At 40.3% G+C, this 15,148-nt stretch overlaps 1 protein-coding gene across 5 annotated transcripts in view; it reads right to left on the reverse strand.

Moving 5' to 3' along the window:
• The window catches only part of STAU2 (staufen double-stranded RNA binding protein 2), a 390,310-nt gene that overhangs the window by 323,317 nt on the left and 51,845 nt on the right, over window positions 1–15,148 (reverse strand). The gene's annotated exons all lie outside the window — the stretch shown is intronic.

Consider the following 15,148-nt stretch of genomic DNA (forward strand, 5'->3'; position numbering starts at 1 on the left):
CGTATTTGCGCAGCGGTCTTACAAGCGCACTTTTTTGGGAAAAAAATACACTTTTTTTAATAAAAAAAATAAGACAACAGTAAAGTTATCCTAATTTTGTTTTATATTGTGAAAGATAATGTTACGCCGAGTAAATTTATACCCAACATGTCACACTTCAAAATTGCGTTCGCTCGTGGAATGCTGACAAACTTTTACCCTTTAAAAACTCCATAGGCGACGTTTAAAAAAATCTACAGGTTGCATGTTTTGAGTTACAGAGAAGGTCTAGGGCTAGAATTATTGCCCCCCCTCTAACGATCGCGGCGATACCTCACGTGTGGTTTGAATACGTTTACATATGCGGGCGCTACTCACGTATGTCTTTGCTTCTGCGCGCGAGCTCGTCGGGACGGGGCGCGTTTTCTGGCTCCTAACTTTTTTAGCTGGCTCCTAGATTCCAAGCAAATTTGTCAAACCCTGCACTAGCAGTGCCACTGGAATGGATTATTTCCTATGGGGAAGCTCGCTTTATATGAGTGCTTTGGTTTACAAGCATTCTTCTGAAATTAATTATGCTCATAATCCAAGGTACCACTGCATACTGAAAATGACTTCTGCAACCTCATAAACAGTAAAGCTTAAATGACAGGTTAGTGATTGGGTTTACATTGATTTCAAAGATCATGTACATGAATTTATACAAAATGTCACATAAAACAGTTACTGTACATATACATTATTAACAAAAGTATTGGGACGCCTGCATTTACACGCACATGAACTTTAATGGCATCCCAGTCTTGGTCCGTAGAGTTCAGTATTGAGTTGGCCCACTTTTTGCAGCTATAACAGCTTCAACTCTTCTGGGAAGGCTGTCCACAAGGTTTAGGAGTGTGTCTATGGAAATGTTTGACCATTCTTCCAGAAGCGCAATTGTGAGGTCAGGCACTGATGTGGATGAGAAGGCCTGACTCAAAGTGTCCGCTCTAATTCATCCTAAAGGTGTTCCATCAAGTTACGGTTGGTCAAGTTCCTCCACCCCAAACTCGCTCATCCATGCATTTATAGACCTTGCTTTATGCCCTGGCGTTCAGTCATGTTAGAACAGGAAGGGGCCACCCCCAAACTGTTCCCACAAAGTTGGGAGCATGAAATTGTCCAAAATGTCTTGGTATGCTGACGCTTTAAGAGTTCCCTTCACTGGAACTAAGGGGCCAAGCCCAACCCCTGATAAACAATCCCCCCCTATATTTCCCCCTCCACCAAATGATCTGTGAATAACTGTACACACTTGTATTTGGGTAACACCAGTGCTTTCTTGCATTGCCGCTTACTCGCACACACGCATATGACATATTCACTAAATGCGGCCAGCTGTACGTGGCAACTGCAGCTCCCTGGGTGCATAAAATCACTGGAAATTTTAATGCGAGAACTCATTTGTGCCACTCATCGTCCGTGGGCATGAGCCCTGAAATGATTGCCTGTGTTAAAGAATAACTGACGCAATCTGGACTGACCCAAAAAAAAAGATGAAAGACAGCCTGGTGCACATGTTCTAATCCGACGTTACATCTGCACTGATGTCAACGTTTTAATGACAACAGCATATTTTATTCAGACAGTTCAGGGTACACACACACACACACACAACCACCCAGGTATTCATTGTCAGTTATACATCACTATGCATGTGACCATTGTTTATATTATTTATTAGTGGATATCTCGTCAGAAAAATTTCCTTGCTTGCATTCATTTACGTCAGCGGTTACTCTCATTGAAATGTATTGCACAGCTGGGCAGAAGGGTGTGAGACTAAAACACAGGCCAACATATCAATTGTCTAGTGTATTGCACAATGTGATGAGCGTCTTACAACAGATATTTACAATAGATGGCACGGAATACAACTGGTACTAGCCTGTCCATCACTAGCGTGCTAAATCATCACAGGGAAGCTATTAAGCAGTAGCTTGTAAGATGCGGTTTCCTGCAAGTGTGCAAAATTCATTATACAAAACTAAACAAACATGTAAAGCATACCATACAACATTCTGAGATGAGAAAGGTGGATACCTTTAATTATACAGTACATAGATCGAAAATACGTCAAATACGGGGCAACCGCACCTGTCAATACATTCTGCATTTTTTTTGAAAGGCATTTCAAACTGATGTAAAAAACATGCTCATCAACACAGCCCAAAGCCCATCGACATGGGCCCCATTTTTTACATACGTTTTTGCATGTTAAAAAATGTACACAAAAGGTCTGAAGATTACTTAAACCCTCCTCCCCCCCCCACCCCCCATCATATAGATTTTTTGACAAACAGAGTCCCCTGGGAATAAAATAGTAGCAGCTGCAATTTTTTATATCATACAATATTTACATTCTTTTTTTATGAAAATTATAATTTTGTGTAAAACATAAAAAAAAATTAGTGCACACAAGCACATTATACCCAATTTTTGGTTAATTATAAAATATGAGGTTGAGTTAAGTAAATGAATAACAAATACAGTATCTCACAAAAGTGAGTACACCCCTCACATTTTTGTAAATATTTTATTATATCTTTTCATGTGACAACACTGAAGAAATGACACTTTGCTACAATGTAAAGTAGTGAGTGTACAGCTTGTATAAAAGTGTAAGTTTTCTGTCCCCTCAAAATAACTCAAAACAAAATAACTCAATGTCTAAACCGCTGGCAACCAAAGTGAGTACACACCTAAGTGAAAATGTCCAAATTGGGCCCAATTAGCAATTTTCCCTCCCTGGTGTCATCTGATTCGTTAGTGTTATAAGGTCTTAGAGCCGGTTCACACACAGGTGGCACGACTTTGGGGGCGACTCGGCAAGGCGATCTCAAGGCGTCTTGAGAGGCAACTTGCAAAATGACTTCTGTATTGAAGTCAATGCAAGTCGCCCCGAATCGCCCCCAAAGTCGTACAGGAACCTTTTTCTAAGTCGGAGCGACTTGCGTCGCTCCTATTAGAACGGTTCCATTGACTACTGTGGACCGCGACTTGTCAGGCGGCTGAGTCGCCTGACAGGTCGCCCGTGTGTGAACCGGCTCTTAGGCCCCTTTCACACTGGGGCGGCGTCGGCAGTAAAGTATGTGGGGGTGGAACGCTTTAAAAACATTTTTTTTATAATGTAATGTATTTGAATAAACTTACATTTTTCTAACTTTATTTACTTCAAGGCCAAGTTCACTTTTTTTTTTATTCCATCTCTCTTATGTACCAATATAGCATTAATGTACTTTTTTTGCAAAAATATCAAAGCTTTTTATTAAATCTACAGACACTTCTCTTGTCCTCATCCATGTTTCTAAACGTATCCATTGCTTCTGCCTTACTTCCTGGTCAGGCTTTAGGTCATGACATGGGAAGGAGTTGATCGGCTGACCTCATCAGTACACACCCTGCATCATCCACCCTCCTACCTACCCATTCCCGGATGCACATTTTTTAACCACTTCCCTACCGCCCATAGTCATATGACAGCCACAGATGGGATCTCCCATCCTTGGTGGACGTCATATGACGTCCTTGGCTTCCCGGCCGTCTAGTGGGCGCGTGCCCACGATGTGTTCCGGGCACCCGCGATTGCCCCCTATCACGGCAGGACTGTGGATCTGTGTGTGTAAACACACAGATCCATGGTCCTGGTCAGGTGAGGAGACCAATGTGTGTTCCCAGTACAGAGCAACACACAACGGTCTCCTCCCCTTGGAGTCCCCTCCCCTTACAGTTAGAATCACACATTGAGGAAACATATTTAACCCCTTTTGCGCCTCATAGTGTTAACCCCTTCCCTGCCAGTCACATTTATACTGTAATCAGTGCAGTTTTATAGCACCAATCGCTGTATAAATTTGAATGGTCCCAAAAATGTGCCAAAAGTGTCCCATTAGTCCGTCGCAATCTCACGGTCACAATAAAAAATGAATAAAAATCGCAGATCGCCGCCATTACAAGTAAAAAAATAAATAAAAAATAATAAAACTATACCCTATTTTGTAGATGCTATAACATTTGCGCAAACCAATCAATACATGCTTACTGCAATTTTTTTACCAAAAATATGTAGAAGAATTAGTATAGGCCTAAACTGAGGAAAAAAATATTTTTTATAGATTTTTTGATGATATTTACTATAGCAAAAAGTAAAAAATATAGCATTTTTTTCAAAATTGTTGCTCTATTTTTGTTTATAGGGCAAAAAATAAAAACTGCAGAGGTGATCAAATACAACCAAAAGAAAGCTCTATTTGTGGGAAAAAAAGGACGCCAATTTTGTTTGAGAGTTATAGCAACGCAGTGCCGAATTGCAAAAAGTGCTCTGGTAAGGAAGGGGGTAAATTCTTCCGGGGCTGAAGTGGTTAAATGAAATGCAATCGGTGATCGATTGAGCGATGGGGGAGCTGAAATTTTGGGGAAAAAAAACAGAACAAAAAAGGTGAACGTATCCTTTATCTGTAATCGCTATATGATGATAGGAAGGAGAGACCAGGGCGAAGAGCTAATCGGTCTGCTGTTTCTCCTTTTACTGTCCAATGCCAGGCTAAGTAAGGGACAATACCTGTAGATGTTGCACCCTGTTGGGTGGGGCTCCGGTTTTAACCCCTTCCCGACCAGTCACTGCAGTTATACTGTTGCTGATGCGCATGCCCCGGCACCCGCGATTGCTCCATGCAGAGACAGAACTTAGATCTGTCAATGTAAACAGACAGATCTCTGTGCTGTCAGGGGTGAGGAGACTGATCTGTTGTTTATACTAAGTATGAACAACGATCGGTCTACTCACCCAGGCACTCCCTAGGTAACACAGTTACCCCTTGATCTCCCCGTTAACCCCTTCCCTGCCAGTGACATTTACAAAGTAATCAGTGCATTTTTATAGCATCTGATCGCTGTATACATGCCAATGGTCTCAAAAATGTGTCAAAAGTGTCTGATCTGTCCGCCATAATGTTGCAGTCCCGATAAAAATCGCTGATCACCGCCATTACTAGTAAAAAGAAGAAAAATGCCATAAATCTTTCCCCTATTTTGTAGACGCTATAACTTTTGTGCAAACCTATCAATATACGCTTATTGAGATTTTTATTACCAAAAATATGTAGAAGAATACATATCGGCCTAAGCTGAGGAAAAAATGTGTTTTTGTTTTTTTGTTTTAATTAGGGATATTTATTATAGCAAAAAAAGTACAAAATACTGTGTTTTTTTTTCAAAATTGTAATTTTTTTTTTTGTTTATAGTGCATAAAATGAAAACCGCTGAGGTGATAAAATACCACCAAAAGAAAACTCTATTTGTGGGGGCAATAAGGACGTCAATTTTGTTTGGGTGCAATGTCACACAACCGCGCAATTGTCAGTTAAAGCGACGCAGTGACGTATCACAAAAATGGCCCGGTCATTGAGCAGCGAAATCTTCCAGAAGTGGTTAATATAAACATATTACCCAGATTGCTTTACTTTTTTAGAACACTTTCCATAGCAGTCCCAAAAGGGGAGTTATTACGGCAAAAAAATTCAATAGAAAATATCCACTTTGTTTGGAGCCATAGAAAACACTGGTTGAGTAGTCTGGAATGTGTAGGCCAAAGCTTCAAGGAGCTCTGGGTTTCCCAACATTTTAGCATACAATCATTCAGCTCAGATAGTTCAATTGGCTTATACTATGTGTGCTGTCTATTATAGGATTGTCATTTGAGGACACCTTGTGGTTGCCTGGAGCAATTGCAATTCAGCTACTCACAGAAAAGAAACAGGAAGTCTTTCTTGCCTTTTTTTTTATTGGGTTTTCATACATGACAATACAAACACAACACTTAACATACAACCAGGTAGGCAACATACCTACCCCGACAGTGGCCATGCACGGCCCAACCAAAAAAAAACCTGACATAGTTCAACCTAAACCCACACCCCCATAACCCGACCAACCGCCTAGTCCCAATAATCACATACATAAACACCGTAAACAGTATATTAATTACAATTCGTCCTCCTATACCAGCTACATTCAATTCTCTGCAGGACGCCCTTATTCACAGGAACCCCAGAAGGGGACAAAGGTCATTTATATAACAGTAGAGCCACAAGTAAAAAAAATAAAACCCGCCCAAAAACAGATTAGCAACATCAGCCCACCGTAGACGATGAGTCTAGCCAAGCCTGCCAAACTCTTGTAAACTTTTTTTCACATCCCCTTGCCCTGTACGTAGCCCTATAAAGATGCATCACCGAGTTGACCAGCCCCTTCCAGAATGAGAACATGGGGGCATTGGAATTTTTCCATTTCAACAGGATAGCCTTTCTGCCATAAAATAACCCAATATTCAGAAAAGTATGGTGCGCCAGGGAGGGAACTACCTCCTCCACCCACCCTATGAGGCAAACCCTAGCAGACAAAGGGAACGGGATACCAAGCCGTTCTTGCCTTTGTTAATAAAGTTTCTTATTGAACAACAAAGTTTTTACCTCAGTTACAAAAGCCATTATAGTTCTGATGCAGATAACTGAAGATCTTCAAAGTTGCCTCTAGATACACAAATGCCTGTGAGTCTATATATTTCCCAATGTTCATTTTACACTTAAACGGCACTGTTATGTGTTTGATAAACAATTTAAATATAAGCTTTCCGTAATATTTAATGGTGTACTTATTTGTAACGGGTCACATGTATTACATATTGTAATTCTAAGTTTCTCTGATAAGTAAATTCCATTTTGGAATAATACACAACGCTATTTCTGTCTGTTTTGTTAGCTGGCTGTCAGCTAAGGGATAATAGGACAGCACACTATGATTAAGCACTTCCAGACCCGCCCGCCGTCATTTAACGTCACTACTTTGAAGAGGAATACCATTGTTATGGTAGCAGCTAGCTACCATAACCCCGGTATTCTCTTTAAGAGCAGGCAATCCGCTTCAAGATAAAAGTGGTTTCTGTGGCGGATTTGCCGCAAGATCATTTATATCAGCAGCTGGAGAGGGGCCCGCCGCTCTCCGGAGCCGTCGGTAGCGATCGGATGCTGTCCCTTCACAGGTATGGAGACAAGTGATGGGAAGATGGCCCACACCTGTCTCCATATTTTTTTGTAAATATGAGTTCTGAGGTATTTTTGACCCCAAATCTCATATTTAGGAGGACCTGTCATGCTTTTTTTCTATTACAAGGGATGTTTACATTCCTTTTAATAGGAATAAAAGTGATCCAATATATATTTTTTAAAAGAACAGTGTAAAAAAACAAAATAAAAAAGGTAAAATAGATAAGAAATGTTTTTTTTTTTGTTTTTTTTTTTAAACGTGCCCGCATATGAAAACCACACATGTGAGGTTTTACCGCGATCGTTCGAGCGAGAGCAATAGATCTAGCCCTAGACCTCCTCTAAGGGTAAAAGTTTATCGCCATTCCACAAGCGGGGGCAACATTGAAGCGTGACATGTTGGGCATCAATTTACTCGGCGTAACATCATCTTTCCCAATTTAAAAAAAATGGGCTAACTTTACTGTTGACTTATTTTTTAATCCAAAATGTGAATTTTTTCCCAAAAAAAGTGTGCTTGTAATACCGCTGCACAAATACGGTGTGAAAAAAAGTATTGCAACGACCGCCATTTTATTCTCTAGGGTGTTAGAAAATATATATATATATATATATATATATATATATATATATATATATATATATAATGTTTGGGGGTTCTAAGTCATTTTCTAGCAAAAACAAATGTTTTTAAACTTGTACACATCAAATCACAGAAAGGGGCTCGGTCCTTAAAGGGGTTTGTAAAGGTTTGTTTTTTTATTTTCAAAGTGAGAAATTCAGACAAAGAAAAAGAAAAAAAACATTTAGAAGAAAAATCGAGGGAAAAGGTAAGTGAACCAACAATGCACTAGCTTAAAGGAACCTATTTAGAAAATAAAAAACAAACATTTACAACACCTTTAAATGGTTAAAATAACTTTTTCCAGTGGGTTTCTATAGGAGCCCTTTCATGCTTCCTTGGATCCATCTGATCTAATTGTAAATGTTAAGATGTCAATGGTCCCAAAAATGTGTCAAAAGTCTCCGACCTGTCTGCCACAATGTCGCAATACCGCAAAAAAATGCAGATCACCGCCATTACTAGTAAAAAAAAAACGCCATATAAATGCCATACATCTTTCACATAGTTTGTAGACGCTATGACTTTTGCACAAACCAATCAATATACGCTTGTTGCAATTTTTTTACAAAAAATATGTAGAACACATATCGGCCTAAAAAATTGTTTAAAAAAAAAAATTGGGGATATTTTCTATAGCAAAAAGTAAAAGATGTTGTGTTTTTTTTTTAATTGTCGCTCTCTTTTGTTTATAGCACAAAAAAAGAAAACGCGCAGGAGGTGATCAAATACCAAAAGAAAGCGCTATCTGTGGGTAAAAAAAGGCGTCAATTTTGTTTGTGTACAGCGTTGCACGTCCATGCAATTGGCAGTTAAAGCGACGCAGTGCTGCATCGTAAAAAAAATGGAATGGTCACTGCAGGGCTCGACAAAATCCGGGCGCCCTGTCGCAATTGCGACAAGAAATTGTGACCTGGCACCCGGGGAAGCTTAGGCCTGCAGAAGGCCGCAAAGCCGCAGCCTCAATTACCGGCCGGCGCGGCGGTGGGGGCGCACAGAGACACAGAATCATGTAAGTAATTGAGGCCACGGCTTTGCGGCCTTCTGCAGGCTTAAGCTTCCCTCTGTGATCTGGCGCCATCTTGTGGTGGCCGTTGGCATTGCAAGTAAAACAGCAGTTCTAATGAGTTTTTCACTGTTTTCACTGCCATCTCCTTCCCTCCAATTAGAACCACCAAACATTATATATATTTTTTATTCTAACACCCTAGAGAATAAAATGGCGGTCATTGCAATACTTTCTGTCACACCGTATTTACGCAGCGGTCTTGCAAGCGCACTTTTTTTGGGAAAAAATACACTTTTTTTAATAAAAAAAAATAAGACAACAGTAAAGTTAGCCCAATTTTTTTTATATTGTGAAATATAATGTTACGCCGAGTAAATTAATACTCAACATGTCACGCTTCAAAATTGCGTCCACTCATGGAATGGCGACAAACTTTTACCCTATAAAATCTCCATAGGCGACGTTTAAAAAATTCTACAGGTTGCATGTTTTGAGTTACAGAGGAGGCCTAGGGCTAGAATTATTGCTCTCGCTCTACCAATCGCGGCGATACCTCACATGTGTGGTTTAAATACCGTTTACATATGCGGGCCCTACTCACGTATGCGTTCGCTTCTGCGCACAAGCCTGGCGGGACCGGGTGCGTTTTCTGGCTCCTAACTTTTTTAGCTGGCTCCTAGATTCCAAGCAAATTTGTCAAACCCTGGGTCACTGGGCAGCCAAATCTTCCGGGGCTGAAGCAGTTAAAATATACATTAGTATACAATACTAAATTAATAAATAAAAATAACAAATGCATAAGCAGAATTAGAAACCTATAAATGTATGAGACTCTGAAAAGTAAAACTCTGGTCTGAATGGATCTAAAATAATTCCACAGTTCACAAAAAAATCATAAAACAGAAATTCTGCTGTGTAAAATAAATTACCTGTCAATGTACATATAGTATATGAAATTCAAATATAAATGATATTCAAAACCACAACTGTGCATGAAAACAAAAATGTGTATGAGCAGAAAATAATTCCAGCTAATAAATAACAGTCCCACTGTGACTTTATTGCACAGCGAGACTATTTTTCTACAAACTGTAATTATTTTATGTTCATTCACATTTTTATTTACATGCACGATTGATGTTTTGAATATCATATTTGAATTTTATATATGTACATTGACATTTGATTTTACAAAGCTGGATAACCATTTACGGATTTTTTGTGTGAACTGTGGAACCATTTTATATCGATTCAAATTGAATTTAGACTTGAATGCACAGTTTCAAATAATATATATATACACAGTATCTCACAAAAGTGAGTCCACCCCTCACATTTTTGTAAATATTTTATTATATCTTTTCATGTGACAACACTGAAGAAATTACGCTGTTACAATGTAAAGTAGTGAGTGTACAGCTTGTATAACGTTGTAAATTTGCTGTACCCTCAAAATAACTCAAAACACCATTAATGTCTAAACTGCTGGCAACTAAAGAGAGTTAAAAAGGCCAGATTGGGCCCAAATTGTCAATATTTTGTGTGGCCTCCATTATTCCCCGTACGGCCTTGATGCCGCGTACACAGGGTCGTTTTTTGTGATGAAATAAAACAACGTTTTTAAAAACGTCATTTAAAATGATCGTGTGTGGGCTTCACATCGTTTTTTGTCTTCTAAAAAACGACCAAAAAAAAATTCGAACATGCTTCAATTTTTTATGTCGTTTTTCAAAATGTCGTTTTTTGTGTCATAAAAAATGATCGTGTGTGGGCTAAAACGACGTTTTAAACCCGCGTATGCTCAGAAGCAAGTTATGAGACGGGAGCTTGAATGGAACAGAGTGCTGTCGTACATGTTATGTTGTATGTAACCACTCTTTGCTAGAGCATTTTTGAAAAAACGATGGTGTGTGGGCAACGCCGTTTTTTTAAAATGAAGTTTGAAAAACATCGCTTTTTTTCATGATAAAAAACGTCGTTTTTTTCCAAGACGAAAAACGACCGTGTGTACGCGGCATGACCCTCTCAGGCATGCAGTTGTTCACCAGAGCTTCACAGGTTGCCAGTGAAGTCCTCTTCCACTCCTCCATGATGACATCACAGAGCTGGTGGATGTTCGAGATCTTGAGCTCCTCCACCTTCCGTTTGATGCCGCACAGATGCTCAATAGGCTTTAGGTCTGGAGACATACTTGGCCAGTCCATCACCTTTATCCTCAGCTTCTTTACCAAGGCAGTGGTCGTCTTTGAGGTGTGTTTGGGGTCGTTATGTTGGAATACTGCACTGTGCCCCAGTCTCCGAAAGGAGGGGATCATGCACTGCTTCAGTATGTCACATTACATGTTGGCATTCATGGTTCCCTCAATGAACTGTAGCTCCCCAGTGCCGGCAGAACTCTCGCAGCCCCAGACCATTACACTCCCACCACCATGCTCGACTGTAGACACACTTGTCTTTTTACTCCTCACCTGGTTGCCACCACACACGCTTGACACCATCTGAACCAAATACGTTTATTTTGGTCTCATCAGATCACAGGACATGGTTACAGTAATCCATGTCCTTAGTCTGCTTGTCTTCAGCAAACTGTTTGCAGGCTTTCTTGTGCCTCATCTTTAGAAGAGGCTTCCACCTCGAACGACAGCCATGCAGACCAATTTGATGCAGTGTGCGGCATATGGTCTGAGCACTGACAGGCTGACCCCCCCACCCCTTTAAACTCTGCAGTAATGCTGACAGCACTCGCACAGCACGTCTATTTCCCGAAGACAATCTCTGGATATGACGCGGAGCACGTGCACTCAACTTCTTTGGTTGACCATGGTGAGGCCTGTTCTGAGTGGAACCTCTCCTGTTAAACCGCTGTATGGTTTTGGCCACCGTGCTGCAGCTCAGTTTCAGGGTCTTGGAAATCTTCTAGCTTAGGCCATCTTTATGTAGAGCAACAATTATTATTTTCAGATCCTCAGAGAGTTCTTTATCATGAGGTGCCATGTTGAACTTCCAGTGACCAGTACGAGAGTGAGAACGATAACACCAAATTTAAACACACCTGAGACCTTGTAACACTAACGAGTCACAAGACACCTGGGGGTAAAGGGGGGGGGTTGCAAATTGGGCCCAATTTGGACATTTTTCACTTAGGGGTGTACTCACTTTTGTTGCCAGCAGTTTAGAGATTAATGGCTGTGTGTTGAGTTATTTTGAGGGGACAGCAAATTTACATCATTATACAAGCTGTACACTCACTACTTTACATTGTAGCAAAGTGTCCTTTCTTCAGTGTTGTCACATGAAAAGATATAATAAAATATTTACAAAAATGTGAGGGGATGTACACGCTTTTGTGAGATACTGTGTGTATATATATATTTTGTAATTTTATTTTGAAATTTTTGGTAGTGCAGCACGTTGAAGTAGAAGTTCAACTTAAAACTAACTTGAAATCTACTAATCTGTCTAAGCCCGAAAAGCAAAAAGAAAAATCTCTATACGTATATACCTTTTCTGCAGCCAGTCCAGTCTCCATCGGCAGATGCTGTGTGCAGAAGACAGCCGACAACAGCTGGGAAATGCCTGTCAGGGAGGTGACATCACCCATAGACTTACTATGGGGATTCCATTGTGGGCTGCCTCTTCTGCATACGCCTACACAGAGAAGCCGCTACTGACAGCTCAGCATGTGACTGGACCAAATCGCAGAAAAGGTATGTATAGCGATTTTTGCTTTACAGGGTTAGATATGTTAGTCTAATGCCGCGTACACACGATCAGATTTTAAAGGCAGAAAAACCTTGGATGTTTTTTCCGACGGAATTCCACTCAAGCTTGGCTTGCATACACACGGTCACACAAAAGTTCTCTGAACTTTCGACCATCAAGAACGCAGAGACGTACAATACGACGACGAGCAGAGAAAATGAAGTTTAATGCTTCCGAGCATGCGTCTAATTGTTTCCGAGCATGCGTCAGAATTTTGCGCGTCGGAATTGCTACAGACGATCGGATTTTCCAAGAGGAATTTTTTCCGTCTGAAAATTTGAGAACCAGCTCTCAATCTTTTGTTGGCAGAAATTCCAACAGCAAAAGTACGATGGAGCATACACACAGTCGGAATTTCTGTCCAAAAGCTCACAGCGGACTTTTGCTGTGTGTACGCGGCATTAGGATGTGGCTGCCAGTAGATTAGAGTTTTAGGTTAAACTTCTACTTTAAGTGTACTTGCAGCTGAAACAATCCTTGTAGTACAAACTAATTTTCATTCAACTGGTCTGACTAAACAGCATTTTCTTTATTTTTTCATATTTGTTCCTGTCAAGTGCAATGAATGTCTCATTATGTCCATGTCTTTGCATCAAGTGAATTATTGTATACCTGCACCACATGTATTGTACAAAATAGCAATATGGATAAACAGCAGCACCCAAAATGTATTTATAATTACCCTTAAAATCCTATTTTTTTCCCCCACATTCTGGGTCCAAAAAGTCCACGACCTAGAACTGGTCTTGCTCGATATAGGCCTGGGCCCTGAAGTAAAGCCCCAACATGTGCCCCTGCTATGCAGCATTAAAACAGAGCCTACATTGGTTGCTGAGGCACCGGTATTGGTATTATCGGATGGCAGGGAGCCAAGTCAAGGCCAACAACGAACACTATATGGGATGGGTGCTGCAAAAATCTTTTAAGAGGACAAAGGTTAATTGCAGGCACCCAGACTGCTATTTATATATATATATATATATATATATATATATATATATATATATATATATATATATATATATATATATATATATATAAAATAAACAACATCTGACGAGTTTACTTTAAAGAAACAAGTCACAATATCAGTCGTTTTACTGAAGATGAATAAACAGTGAAAACTAGTGGTGAAAATTAAATGAAAATTCTGTACCGAAACCTAAAATTCAGGATGCGCTTGGCCGAGATAGACAGTTTTTTAAATGTATTTTTTATAAATAATTGTATTTGATTGTACTTTTTAATTAATATTGTGAATTTAAAGGAATATGAATTTATTTGCAGAAGACTAAAATGGGACTACATCTAAAAAGGGGATTTTTTAATACAGCTTACCTGTAAAATCCTTTTCTTGGAGTACATCACGGGACACAGAGCGGCATATTCATTACTATGTGGGTTATATGGAGTACCTTCAGGTGATGGACACTGGCAATCTCAAACAGGAAGTCCCCTCCCTATATAACCCCCTCCCATAGGAGGAGTCCCTCAGTTTTGTAGCAAGCAGTATGCCTCCCAAAATGTTTCCCATAAGAGGGGTGGGAGCTCTGTGTCCCGTGATGTACTCCAAGAAAAGGATTTTACAGGTAAGCTGTATTAAAAAATCCCCTTTTCTTTATCGTACATCACGGGACACAGAGCGGCATATTCATTACTATGTGGGATGTCCCAAAGCAATGCTTACAATGAGGGGAGGGAGACATCTCAACCAGGAGATCTAATTCAGAAAGTATTCTTTAAATCATAATAAATCCAAATTAAATCCAACAAAAAATTAATTAATCTGATTAATTCAATTCATTCATTAATTAACCAAGGGTGCCCCGGATCTCGAGGATCTTAAATCGCAGCCTGCAGCACTGTTTGTCCGAAGGCTGCGCCGGCCCTTCTTCTTACGTTCAATTAGTAAAATCTTGTGAACGCGTGGACCGATGATCAGGTTGCTGCCTTGCAAACCTGAGCCATAGAGATCTGGTGGTGTGCTGCCCAGGAGGCGCTCATGGCCCTAGTAGAATGGGCCTTAACTGAAAAAGGAGGGGGCAATCCCTTCAAGCCGTAGGCCTGACTAATTAACTGCTTAATCCATCTAGTGATGGTAGCTCTTGCCGTAGCCTGACCCTTTAGGGTCCTTCCGGCAGGATGAACAATGTATCCGTCCTATGAGTCTTTCTGTAGTTTTCAGGTAGACCTTCATGGCCCTGACAATATCCAAGGTGTGCAGCAAGCCTTCCCTTCTAGAAGTGTGCTTCTGGAAAAAAAAGGATGGGAAAATCAAATCCTGATTCCAGAGAAAACTGGACACCACCCTAGACAGAAAATACGGATGCGGCCGAAGAACCACCCTGTCTTTATGCAAATTGAGGCATGGTTCTTACGAGACAAGGCTGCCAGCTCTGATATTGTTCTAGCGGAAGCCATAGCAACCAAAAAATTACCAACTTCCCAGTCAGTAAAACCAACGGAACCTCTGCCAGAGGCTCAAAGGGCTGCTTTTGCAGAGCTGACAACACAAGATTCAAATTCCACGGACAAACCGGAGATTAGATGGGGTGATTAATGCATAGGATCCCCTGTAAAAGGCTTTAACCAAAGAGTGCGTGGCCAACGACCAACAAAACCATACTGATAAGGCAGAAATCTGTCCTTTAATAGCATTTCAAGATCAAACCCTCATCTACTCTTATCTGGAGA

This window comes from Rana temporaria, chromosome 5 (assembly GCF_905171775.1).
Source record: "Rana temporaria chromosome 5, aRanTem1.1, whole genome shotgun sequence".
Taxonomy (NCBI): Eukaryota; Metazoa; Chordata; class Amphibia; order Anura; family Ranidae; genus Rana; species Rana temporaria.